Raw genomic sequence first — 13,367 nt, forward strand, 5'->3', positions numbered from 1 at the left:
TCTGAACCTCATACCTGGTGAGACATACCTGGCAAGAACCTGCACTTTGGTGTCTCCCACGACTGGTATCTTCCATGACTGATGAGAGAGAAATGGGCCACTCTTTGAGCAAGACCCAGTGGAGAGCACCTTGCTACCAACTGACCTAAAAATGGTGTCTGCACACTCACCCTAGGTTTCCTTCTACCAGTTAGAGGTGTGGAGGCAGGTGTGAAGAGCAAACTACAGAAAAATGTTGGTGTGTAAGGAAAATGAGTAGGAAGAAGACCTTAGGGCTTGTTATGAATGCAAATAAATCCCACCTTTGTGTATAAAGGGCTCCTTTCTTTTAAGGGTTCAAGGAAGAAGTTTAAACCCTTAAGTCTCCAGCTGGATTACAAAAAGTCTTGAGCCTATATGAACAAGTGGAGGGAAAAAAAAAAAGAAATGAACTTCTTAGCTTCTCAAGCTTAAGCCCCAGGGTCAACTCAGAGAAACAGTGCCTTTAGAATCTCAGTAAGTCCACTCCTTCACTGTGTTTTAACAGTCCGTGTCCTGGGTTTATGAGCAGGAAAATGAATTAGAAAACTCAGAGCTCTGTAGGGACTTTGGGGATCTTGGGCAGTTCCTGCTTCTCAGAAATTCTGTATGGAATAATGGTTAAGATCACAGGCTGATGAGTCAGAGAGATTGGGTTCAAACTCCTGCTCCAACTCTTAATAGATGTGTAACCTCAGACAAGTAATTTAAACCATTTGAGCTTACTTTCCATCATCTGAAATGTAAAAATAACTGGGGTCAGTCCCTGGAAGATAGTAATTGCTCAATGCGTTGAACAGCTATTTATTGAGTGCCTACTGTATTCTAGGCACCAGAGACACAGTGAACAAGACAAGGGCCCTGCTTTGATGGAGCTTATATTCCAACAAATAAACGAAAACTTTATTTTTAACGACCAGAAGTAATGTGATAGAGTGCCTGGGGTGGCCATTTCAGATTACACGGCAGTCGAGAAAAAGGTCTGTGAAGGTCTCGGAGAAGAAGCTTCTAGGCAGAGGTGTGGCCCTGCCGTGGGGCAGAGCTTGGTGTGTTCCAGGGTGGAGAGAAGGACAGTGCACCTGGTACAGACAGTAGGTGCAATGAGTGGTGACAGGAAATCACTGGAGGGATGCTTTAGGGCACAGGGCCTGGATCATGTTCAAACAGCAAAGAAAAATCCCCAGTTTTAAGCTTGGGAGGGACATGGCTTGATTCGTGTTATAAAAAGTCACTCTAGGTTTTCTGAGGAGAAAGGCCCAGTGATCAAGGGTGCTCTCTGGAGACCCTGTTGGACTGTGGCGTTAGGGGGTCTGGGGATAAGAGAGTGGTCACTTCTATGGGGTGGCTGCCAGAGAAGTGAGAAGTGGGTAGGTGCTGGAGGAAGGGCCCAAATGACTTCCAGATTTAGTTTCTGGGAGTGGAGAAAGGGAAAAATGAAGTGTGGTTTCTAGGTTTTTGAAATGAGCCTCTGGGTAGACAGCAGTTCTGTTTACCAAGACAAGGCAAGAACAAGCCTGATGGAGAAAAAGCAAGGATTCCGTTTTGATTATGAATGGTCTGGAATGCCTATTACACACCCGTGTGGACACGCCAAGTTGGCAGTGGTGCGAGTAAATGTGGAGCTCATTGGAGAGGTCAAGGCTAGAGACATAAATTTGGGAGGCAGCGGCACAAAGATGGTAGGTAAAGCCTTGAAGCAGATGAGATTTCCTTAGAAGGGAGAATAGCTAGAGAAGAAGACCCAAGGTCAAGTCCTGGGGCACCATTATAAAATGATGAATATTAGTCGTTCTTGCTGTCATTGTGTTCAGTACACTGGGAAGGACGAAGTTTGTCAGTTATTATTTCCAGCACCTACTCATCCATCCATCTACCTACCCACCCTGCCATCATTAATATCATAAACAATTGTTGAGCACATTTATTGAGAGGCAGTAAAAAGCAGTGGTCAAGAATGCAAGCTCTGTTTAAATCCCAGCTCCACCAACTCCTGTAACCTTGGAGAATTCGCTCAGCTGTATAGCACCATTTCTCCAACTGCAAAAGGGGATGTCATAGGTTGCATGGTGGACCCCCCAAAAAGATATGTTTGTGTCTTGGTGCCTCTGAATACGGCCTTATTTGGCAAAAGGGTCTTTGCATATGTAATTAAGTTAAGAATCTTGAGGTGAGCCCTGGCTGGGTAGCTCAGTTGGTTAGAGTGTCACCCCAATATGCCAAGACTGCAGGTTCGGTCTCTGGTTAAGGCAAATAGGAGAATCAACCAATGAATGCATAAATACGTGAGACAACAAATCCACTCTCTCTAAAATCAATAAATAAGATTTTTAAAAATAAAAAACAGAACAACAACCCTGAGGTGAGATCATTCTAGATTACCTGGTTGGCCCTAAATTCAATGACAAATGTCCTTATAAAAGACACCCAAAAGAGTGACACACAGACGTAACAGAGGACACGAATACACAAGAAAGAAGGCAATGCGAAGACAGAGACAGAGAGGAACGGCCACAGGAATGTCCACAGTTACCAGGAGCTAGAAGAGGCCGGGAAAGGTTCTCCCCGAGAACCTTCAGAGGGAGCGTGGTCCCGTCCACACCCTCACTTCGCACTTCGGACCCCCAGAACTATGAGACTTTGTGATAATTTGTCACAGGAAATGAATATGGGGGTAATAACAGTATGCACCTCATCAAATGGTTATGGGAATTAAATGAGTTAATATATATACATATGGGAAGTGTTGAGAATAGTTCCTGTCAAATAAGGAACATGAAAACAATGTTAATTTTTTTCCCATGTGCTGGACATTGTGCTGATCCTGAAGAGTTTGGGGGAAAGGCAGGTCATCTTCAGAGACCCTCAGGATAAAGATGGTGTCCAGGCAACAGAGCGGGTGAGGGACCAGCAGGTGGAAAGGGTGCTCAGGTGCCAGAAACTGCTGACCGCTGCTCCCCAGCAAAACCAGTAAAGAAACTCAGAAGCCTTACGTCTGCTCAGGCTTTTTTAAGCTGAGCAGTAGGTCCAGAGAGGGGTTAGCGCGATGCTTCCTGGTACCTTCTCCTCCTCCCACCATCTCGCCACCTGCACTCATGAGAATCCGTGCTGCTGAGGACACTCAGAGCACATTTTCTGGGGACAGCTGTCTCTACTTTCAGCCTAATGATATTGGGAATAGTGATGAGCAGGGCAGGGTAGGGGTGGAGCCTGGGCAGTGAAAGACAGTGGAGAAGGCTAATACTAATTTTGCATGGTGGGTGATTTTGTAATAATATTTGCATGGCTGCTTTAGTCTTGGATGTTAATATTCTTCACTAAGAGGCCCATGTGGCACAATCTAGTTTTACCCAAATCTCTATAAAATATACTTTGCCAACAGTGGGGGATGGAGTAGAAACCAACAGAAATGCAGCTGAAAGCACACATTTTATAAATGTCTGTTGGCCACCACGCAAAAATGTATAGTTTGTTGACATCTTGCTTTACTAAACATGGCTCCATTCTCGCATTTGTAGGTGTGGAAAAAAAAAGAATTGTTCAAACACTTGACGAGATTTTGATACTATTGCATTTGATCACCTGCCTGCAGACAGAAGTAGTGTTGGGGACCAGCTGACCCTCCTTGGGGACGGAGGGTGTCTCCGGGTGTTCACACTTGTTCATACCAACCCAATGCCGTACTGCTAACCTGAGACACGCGCACTCCTCTATGCTCCAGAAACAGTCTTCTGTCTGGAACACGGGAGTTACAGTATGTCTGAGGCTGAGGAAGAGGACAAACACGCTCCCATTAGACGGGCATCTGCAAAGTGCCGACCTTTGGTGAAAAGGATTGAGTGGTGTTTCTTGTTTCCCTCTAGGTATGGCACTGTCTCAAAAGGAGAGACCGTAGCTAGACAAGGCCCCGAGGGAACCCAAATACTGACGGTCCAAGGCATGAGTCTTCTCCCACCACCTTTCCCTGGATGCCCAGTGGCCACCCCTGTGAGGGAGCCCAGTCCCCTCCCCCTATCTGCATCCACCATGACCCCGAAACATGTCTTGCGCCCCCTGCTTGCATTGTGCCGCTGTTCCCTCAGCAGGCAGGTCTCAGCCAGGGGCCTGCCTGGATTGCTGCTGCACTACCCAGGGCCCTGCTCGGGGTAGGAATCCCATTCTGCATTGGATCGCTGCGTTTGTATTTTTAGCAAAGCAAGATGACACTCTTCAGAGGCCAGGACAACCGGGTGTGTGTGTCTTAACTCAGATGACTGGGTTGAGATAGCAGTGTTAGTTGAAGTCTAGCGTGTGCAAAGCCAAGTACTAGAGGTGTCCGTGAGTTGATAAAAAGGGGACTATGAGTGTTGAGGTCCAATCCATTTCCACTCCTGCTAAAACCTCCCCAGGCTGGGGCATTACCCTGTTAAGGGCTCACATACCAGGGAAGCCCCTCCTCAGAAGGGTGTTCAAACACCACGGATCCTATCTGGAAAGAACTAAATTTACTTCAGCCTCAAAGCAGGGAAGGAATCAGATCCTTCAAGGACTTGCAAATCCTAAAGAGTTTGCAAGTTTTTGTCCTCAGGTGCATAGCTAGGTATTTCAGGCTGCTTCAGACAACAAAACTTCCCCATCTCCTAGCTACAATTTCATCTAAAGCTTGCAACAATAGCCTGAGCAAAATTCACCCTCTTTGCTGTAAAGCCAGTTCCCCCAAGCCCCACTTCTCCAAAACCTGCTCTCGTGTCCCCAATTGTCCTCATGAGCCACAGAAACACTTTGAAACCTAAACACAAATAATCTAAGAATAACGTAGTCAGCCAGATGTTCAGCGCTATCTGGGTAGCTTCGATAAAGTTCCTGATTTTCTGTTTGCTCAACGTGTTCTGCAGGCAATGCGTGCATCCAGAAGCCGGGTGCTCAGAGGACGGGATTGCTTCCTGGCCGCGTTGAGCAAGTAGGGGGAGAAGATGCTTGGCTCGGGCAAGGGGCCACAGCCAGGGGCAGGCCGCTTCCCGGACCTGCCAAGACGGCAGACAAATGTGTCTTCTCCGCACACTTAGTGCCTTAACCAGCCATCTCTCGGCTCCGCCACCTTATCAGACCACAAAGGGCCTCTTCAACTATTGAATTTTTAAGCTGTAAATGCTCCCAGTGTTTTCTTGAACACATTTGTAAATAGAATGCAGAGCTGTTTAGACCACGGGCAATTTGAGCCTGGCTCAGCCGCCCTGCCTGGCCTCGAGTCCTGCCTCTGCCCAGAACTGCAGAACCCCTGGGAAATACACGCTTTCCTAGTCCTTCTCTGCCTTTTCAGTTCTGGAATATGGCTCTTATAAGATCAAGAATTTAAAATTTGTAAATGCCATAGGAAGATCTATCATTTTACGTACAACCTATGCCTAAACCCAACGCCTACATAATTTAGACACAGGCCACCCAGGTGGAAAGTAATTTGAGAACATACTTTTTTCTTGAAAATCTTTCCTTCTCCTCCTCCTTCTTCTGCTTTAGTGTTGCATGCAGCAGAAGTTTGTTTATTTTTTAAAAATATTTATTTATTTATAGAGAGAGGGGAAGGGAAGGAGAAAGAGTGGGAGAGAAACATCAATGTGTGGTTGCCTCTCATGTGTCCCCCACTGGGGACCTGGCCTGCAACCCAGGCATGTGCCCTGACTGGGAATCAGACTGGGGATCCTTTGCTTCACAGGCCTGTGCTCAATCCACTGAGCTACACCAGCCAGGGCACAAGTTTGTTTATTTCAATGGTTTTGGGGGGGTTGGTTTTGTTTTTAAATTAAAATTTTTTTCCATCACCATGTATCCGCCCATACCCTCTTTCACCTAAAACTTCTTTTTCTTAAAAAAAAAAATCCTGCACATATTCCCCCAATATCATCTAATTTGACACGCATCTATTGAGTGTTTACTAAATCAAGCTAAGTGCTCCTTTCCTTTTCCTCTTCACTAATATGCAAGGGTATTTATTTAATCTCTCTAGGTTTCAGCACAGATTTATTAACAAAACCAACGGGATACACAGATTTATAATCCTTCCTTACCCAACTGCATCTTGCAACACTGGCACTAAAAGACAACAGTTCCCCAGCTCAAGCATCTGTACATTGTGCCTTCAGCTCCAGCTGTACTGGATGAGGCAGGTCCTCAGCTTTCTGGGCCCCAGCTTCCTAAGTGCAGGAATTAGCAAGTGGGAAAGCATCACTCCCTTCCAAACCACAGAGGAGCAAGACGAGGCAGGATCTCCCAGCTCTGAGCCCCGGCAAACTGACCTTTGCATAACGGGAAAGTGAAAGGCAGATGCATCCAGTTAAGCCAGCCAGTAGATAAAAGGGCGCACATCCTGAAAGATTCCTTAAAGGAGAACAGGGAGGCCAGGCTGCTCTGAGCAGTCCAAAGTTTTTCATCTAAAGCTGAAAGAAAGCTCCGGCTGGGTCCACTAAAAATTCCTGCTGTCTATGTTTAACTGGGCTGTCACAGATTTGGGCGAGAGGCTAATTCATTTCTCAACACACTATCAGTGGGAACGGCTTCGTAACAGATGCTGTTATTGTGAGGTCTGCATACACACCTCAGTACGTTTCTTTATTCCTCCTAAGTACAACCCCAGTTAGTAGCTGTTGTACTGATTTTGCAGGTGAAGACACTGAGGCTCCAAAATTTCGAGTGATCTGGCCAAAATGAGAAGGTCTCCGCGCTGCCAGGTTCCAGCCCAAGTCTCTGGGCCAGCAGCTGCACATTCACCTGTCCCCCTAGGTCCCCAGGCTCTTGCAATGACCCCCCCTCCACCCACCCACCCCCGCAGGTGCTCCTCCTGTTCCACCAAGACCAATTCCTCTGTCCGTTCGCTGCATTGCAGGTTCCCTCCAGGCCTCGCCCAACCCTGGCTTCCCTCCTGCCTTCCAGAAAAGGCAGATGCCAGCTTTTCTTCCCCTGTACCTGCTCGGGCCTCTTCCCTACCAAACGCCCCTCACCTTGTCTCCATTCTCTCCCAATTCCCCACTTCTCCTTTGTTTACCACACATGCCTGGGAAGGGGAACTAGGAGGCTCTCCTGAATAAGCCTCCCCACAATGCTACCACCTCCTCCAACCAACTCTCCGATTCGTTTTAACTGGCACACTCCTGGATCAGGGTCTACACCTGCCCGCCCCCGCCTCCACTGCCTTGGCCTCACTCTCTCCTTTGTGTCTTGTCCCCTGGCTTCCGTGACCATCCTTTACAGACATGCTCTCAGGGTCTGTCAGTGGCCTTTCCCCATCCTCCTTTTGGGAGGCTGGCCCTTCTCAGACATTCCTGCCTGCACCTGTCCACCTGCCTCCTTCAGGAGGTTGCCTCCCTAGCATCCTACTTGGTACTGTGGAGATGCTTGAGGTCAGAAAAGAAGAGGTTAAAACTCATGAGGCTCCAAGTCAGCCCTGTTAAGGGGATTCGGCCTCTCTTTGGGTTTGTCCTGACCTTTTGTGGGTTTGACAAAAAGGTTTAAATGTTTCCTCTTGTGAATGGTGTAGTAAGAGGGATCTGGGGTCACCTTTCAATGGGGACACCCCCCTCCCACCATGGTCTGAGTCACTCAGGCCCACACGATCTAGGACAAGGGAGCAGCACCCACAGCTCTGTGCTATCCTGTCTGGCCCACCAGGCCTGGGACCTCCAAGTCGGGGTTCGGACTACACCCTAGAGTACAATCAGCAGGGCACGGGGGGTCTGGAGTGTGGCCTGTCCCTTGCTGACTAATCTGATTAAGTCGGTGGGCGACCGGGAATGCACAAGACAAGATCCTAAAGGAAAGGGACCAGAGCATCATGATGAGGGTGCAAATAGGGCTCTGTAGAGTGATGGTCCGAAGGTAAAATTGCTCAACGTCCCTTGGGAGAATCTTAGAGAATTCATGGAGCAGGAGGCCCTTGAGCTGGATTGGAAAGAACCAGGGGAGAAAGGATACTCCAAGTCCTCATCCCAGAAAAACAGCATTTGTAGAGGCAGAGAGTAAGACAGGTCAGTACGGGGTGTGTGGGTTTTGTTGGGAGACATAACAGGAAGGGCGTTTGAGGAAGCACACAGGTTTGGAATTTATTCCACACAAGGTCCTGGGGCCCATTGATACGTTTTACAAGGAGGAGTAGTCAACAACCTTGGCGACTGACTGATCAGATAGGGGAGGAGTGAGAAGGGAAAGTCCAACAGCATTTCTCCGTTTCTGGTATGCTGAGTGTTACAACCCCAAACTCCCTCTTTCAGTCAACTGCACATTCACACTGCCAACCTGCGGGTGGTCCTTGCTGGTTCTTCATTGCAAATCCAAGCAGCGCCCACACTTCAAGTCCACATCTGATGAACCTTTCCTTTCTCCAGAGCCTGCTGCCGCCCCCCACACCGCTCGACCTCCATCCTCCATCTTATTACAATAACCTCCTCACTAGGCTCCTCACCTACCATCTCTTCCCAACCCCAACCTTTTTCTGTGGGAGATCAAATTAATTTCCCTAAAGCACCTGGCTGACCACGATAGTCCTTTGCTCAACAGTCTCAAATAGTTCCCTAGCAGCTGCAGAGCTAAGGGCCTCCAAGTCCTCAGCTCAGCCTCTTCTCCCCGCATCCTCCCAAGGGCCGCATCCTCCCAAGGGCCGCATCCCACCTGAGGATCACCCACAGCACGCACTGATCTACGCAGGCTCTGGGCTCTCCACAGAGCCTTCCAGACCCCTCCCCACTCCAAAAATGTTTTCTGTAGACCACTCTTCAGGTGCTTTAGTCATTGCATCATCCCTTATTCCTTCACCCGGTACATATAAGATGCATATTATATGCCACACACGCACCGGCTTGGGTCTGAGCTCTCAGTATAGTTATCTCACTTTCTCCGGAGAGATTGAAACTCTGAGAGCAAGGAGGGAGCCTCTTTCATCTATGTGTGTCCCCAGGAGCCTTTAAGCCCCTGTGCGCAGCAAACCACAGGTTATCAAAAAAAATTGTTTGAAATGAATAGAGAAATCAGTGTAAATTTCCTTAAATAGTAAGCTGCCTTAAATGCATGCAAAATCAATTTCAATGATAGAGATTTTAAGTATAATTCAATATTTTTCCAGAAGCATATTAACTACGTCAAGGGAGGTGCATTTACATACTTTCTGATTCTTCCTCTCCCAGCCCCCGCCATCCCCCTACTCTTGCATCCCCACCTCCCCACGTACACACACTCAGCAGTTCTTGGCCCATTCTAATGGAAGAGGGAATTAATGAAGCTAGAACAAACCACCTACAGCACGAGCGTGTTCTGAGACATTCTATTCTGCCCCCACAAGCAGCACTCCCATACCACACCTGTACCGACTTGACACCCACCCAGAAGTCAGACCAGAAAAGCTGGCCGTGTAGAAATACCAACCAGGTCCCTAGAGCCCAAGTGCAAGGCAGGCTGAGGGTGGGAAGCCCCACTGGGGAAGGACCAGCCGCACTGAAGGTCCAGGGAGCCTCTTAGTAAAAGCAGATCCAGACAACACTTTCTACAGCCATTCAGCGACCACCTCCAACAGCTTCATCATGATTCATTAAGGGAAACGCATCCACCCAAGGTGCCCAACCTCTGGGAGGCGGGAGGCCAGCCAGGTGCCAGAGAGAAACACAGTGCCTTCCTGCCCCCAGCACTCCACCTCCTGTCCCAGTGCAGGTCTGCAGCTCTGGAATGCCCTCGTGTCTGCTATTCCAGTCTTCTGCGACCAGTTCCTGCCAGACCATGTCCTCTTCACACTCCAAGGTCCCTTATCAAGGTCTCTGCACCCGTCAGGGCTGCCGAGGTCAGGCTTCTGGCAAACCCCAGCCAGGAGCCCTGGACCCTCCCCCTACTTGATTCAGCATTGCGGGAAGGCAAGCAGCCCAAAGACCTAAAATATCAATGCAAATCTAAAGAAAGAAAGAAAGGGAGAAGGCCAGATTTTAGGAGGAACTCCACACTTAACAGGGAGAGGAGGGTTTCCCATCGGTACGTTCCCTCTCCTCCTGGCAGCTGCCAATAACTGCTCCAAAGATGCCGCTGCCCTTTGCGAGCCCCCTCCACTCCCTCGCCGCGCTCGTCTTTCCCCCGGGCAGCGGCAGGCGAGGCTTGAGGACGCGCGGGAGACAGACCCCAATGCAGTGCCTGAGGCCGGCGCACCTGAGTGCCTCCGCCCCGGCCAAGAGAGCCAGGTGATGGCCCAGGGAAGGGGATATGAAGTGCAAGGGCTCCAGGTCCTTGACCAAGCGTGTCCAGCAGTGCGTCTCGGGCTGTCACGCTGTTCTCGGTCCCCTCCTTCCGCCCCTCTAACCGTGGCCGCGTCCTCCCCGCCCCCGGGCGGATACCAGGGGAGTTTGCGCCGGCCGAGCAACGTGGGACCCGGCTTCGGCTCCCCACTCACCGCCCTGCCGCGGCTGGGATTCCGGCACCGGGATTTGTCACTAAACTTTCCCGGGCGCACGCAGTCTCGGAGGTGGCAACCCGCCCCCGACCCCCCCGACCCCCAGTCTGGATCCCCACGTCCCTGCAGTGGCCTCACGGTCATTTCACCTGTGCTCGGCTCCTCGGAGGTTCCTGCTGCCTCTCGCTTCTTCAGATCCAGGCGCCGCCCGGCGGGACCCCGCGCCGCTGAGGCCGCCGCCGCCGCCACAGCGGGTGCTGCCGCCGCGCCTGCCGGGAGCTGCAGCGCCGCGCTTCTCCCGCAGCCGCGGGAGGCGCAGTCCCCGGCGTCCGCGCCTCCGCGGTCCCCGCAGCCGCCACCCCACCGCGCCTGCCTGCCCGGGGCCGCCTGGGGCCGGTACACCCGGCGCTGGGAGTCCGCGCCGCGCTCTGCTCTCCCAGCCGCACGGAGCCTCCAGGATGGGCGGGGATTCCCTCCCACCGGTGGAGTCGAGGGGCGGGAACTCCCGTCCCCGAGTGACAGCGGCGGGGGGCGGGGATTCCCTGCGCGCAGGACTGGGTGGGCGGGGATTCCCCCGAGCCCGGCGCACCGCAGACCGCGCGTCCCCCCGGGAAACCCGGAGTCCCGGGGCGCAGGTTTCTTACACCTGAGTATCTTGGGAGGCAAGGATCCAGGGACATGGCAGCTCGGAATTTCCAGATGGCGGGGCTCTGGGCGCCATCTAGGTGGAGGAGAGGAGCTAGGGAACTTGAAGTTGCCTTTGCAGAGCACTTCAGACAGCGTGGAGAAAAATGTCAATTGCTTTGTGAAAGAATGGGGCGGAGGCCAGAGAAGATGGGGGAAGCACTAACCGCTCACTCCTAGTGCCCCTTGGCCTCTAGTCCTTGGGGTGCCAAAACATCCCCTCATTAAGAGAATTCGGGGAGAACCTCTCAGCACCTCAGAGCTCCTTAGTCCCCCGTTTAAGACCCTGAGGGAAATCGTCAAAGGCCAAGTTTCCTGGGCCCTGGGTGGTGGGTTGGGTCCTTGTGAGGAGCCAAGAGCTCCTGCTGAGTGGACTTCGATAGCGCAGGCCTTTTGCCCTTGGCCTCGTTCCAGGTCACTCGAGGAATAGAAGCCTCAGGCTTTTCAGATCCTTCATTCCCATGGATTTTCAGGAAGACCTTCAAATATTTTTGGTTCTTTCTTTATTTTTTTTGTCATCCTTGTCATTCTGCCTACCACCAGGAGAGGATGATAAGAACATAATAGGGAGACTGCACAGCTCTGCAAATTAAAGCTCTCTTAAGAGGAAAAAGCTGGTCTTTTTCAAGTGCTGGCAGATAAGAGTAAAAACATATGAAAAATTACAAAACCTGGGATAATGAATAGTTGAATAATGCTTTTGACATTTTCTGCAGAGCAGTAATTGGAAATCTTTGCTTTGGGGGGAATAGGGTGGGTCAGGGATCTGCTGCCACTGTGCCCAGCAAGGCAATCAGCTCTGGTCTCTTGGAAGAGCAGAGAGGCATGAATCACCTGCACAGCTTCTGCAGAGCTGGCCCACATCATCAGGGCCAGGGTGGCCTCCTGAGCATTTTGAGATGGCATTTTGGGCAGGGCTGAGGTGGGAGAGGACTTGAATCCAGCTGTTCTTCAGCCTTTACAATGACCAGGCCACCGAGATCAATGTGTGCACCAAATCAAGCTTCCTTTCTACAAGCTGCACAGTCTCAGGCACCTGGAGCTTCTCTTCCCATCTGCAAGTAGAGGGGACACTGCCATGCAGGGTCCTCGTGCTGGCGCAGCCACTGAGCACAGCACGTAGTCTGTGCTCAGTGAAGCGGCAGACAGTCTTTGGAAAGGTGTCATTGGGACACCACAGGAAGTCCTAGAATCCAACAGCGGTTTCTGTTTTTTCAAGTCCCAGTCCCATTTTCCAGCAGTCTCTCCCGAGCCCAGGGGCCATGAAGAAGCCCTGAATGTCTCCTGAGCTTCTGTACCCAGTACCTACCTCCTTCAGCAGCCACCAAAAGTCTGCTGGATAAATAAATGTGTAGATGAATTGACCACTGAAACCATGAAGCTTTGTGATTTCCTACCCAGCCCATCCCAACCTCTTCATTCCAGTTATAAGTAACTCCTAACTTGTAAATTCTGTTCCGTCTGCCAGGACATTCTCACCTTCCTATGTCCACTGAAATTCCAAGGAGTTCAATGTCACCTCATCTGGGAGGGCTTCTCCGGCAGCTGGCACCAACATCAGGTTTCTTCTTTCCCATGAGTCTTTGCAACGGTAGCACTTTCTGCAGGTTGCTAATATAATCCTTGTCAGGTTGTGTTAAGTTGTAGGAATCGTGGTGATACCGTAGGCAGTTAGACAGACGTGTGCTCAGTGGGACCATAACCATAGGCCAGGTACAGAAGGTCACCGGGCTGGAAAGCCCTGGGGGCCTCACAATGGGTAAAACTGGGAAAACAAGGGCCTCAACCCCAGGGTAACCTTTCCTCCACTGCCCACTGCTGGTTTAGATTTCTTCACCTTTCATGCTGCTGGTCATTGGTCCCCACCCTCCCCTGACCTTTCCTCCCTGGCATGTCACTAGTCATGAGGTAGATTCCCTTGGAGGAGGAGCGAGGGGGCCTGAGAATAGCCTCATGTGATGCCCTTGAATGACCACTCCCTTAAGCATTAAGCCCTCAGGATAATGAGGCTCTGACCTGCATCAAATGATCTTGGAAGCAGAATATTGGATCTGTTGACCACAGAGACAGGGTTTTAGTCACCCCAGAGAAAACATCTAGGCCTCAGTTGTGTTTCAGTTCCGGGCCCAGAAGAGCAGTAAGGCCGGTGGGTGGGGGCTCATGGGAGGAGTGATACCAATGCTGAAGGCTGATACCAGTTGTGATGACTAGTGACCCTGTGCCCTAGCAACAACCAATCAGAGGGGACTGCTGCCCTGAAAGGCTACACCTGGGA

At 50.7% G+C, this 13,367-nt stretch overlaps 1 protein-coding gene across 4 annotated transcripts in view; it reads right to left on the reverse strand.

The window, feature by feature from the left end:
* The window catches only part of PDZD2 (PDZ domain containing 2), a 321,357-nt gene extending 310,714 nt beyond the window's left edge, over positions 1–10,643 (reverse strand). For all 4 annotated transcript variants that reach the window (XM_053657280.1, XM_053657279.1, XM_053657274.1 and 1 more), the window contains exon 1: positions 10,558–10,643. The gene's annotated coding sequence lies outside the window, so the exon portion shown is untranslated. The remainder of the gene's footprint in view (positions 1–10,557) is intronic.
* Between the last annotated feature and the right edge of the window lie 2,724 nt (positions 10,644–13,367).

Source organism: Artibeus jamaicensis, unplaced genomic scaffold (assembly GCF_021234435.1).
Source record: "Artibeus jamaicensis isolate MK-2021 breed Jamaican fruit bat unplaced genomic scaffold, CSHL_Jam_final scaffold_369, whole genome shotgun sequence".
Lineage (NCBI taxonomy): Eukaryota > Metazoa > Chordata > Mammalia > Chiroptera > Phyllostomidae > Artibeus > Artibeus jamaicensis.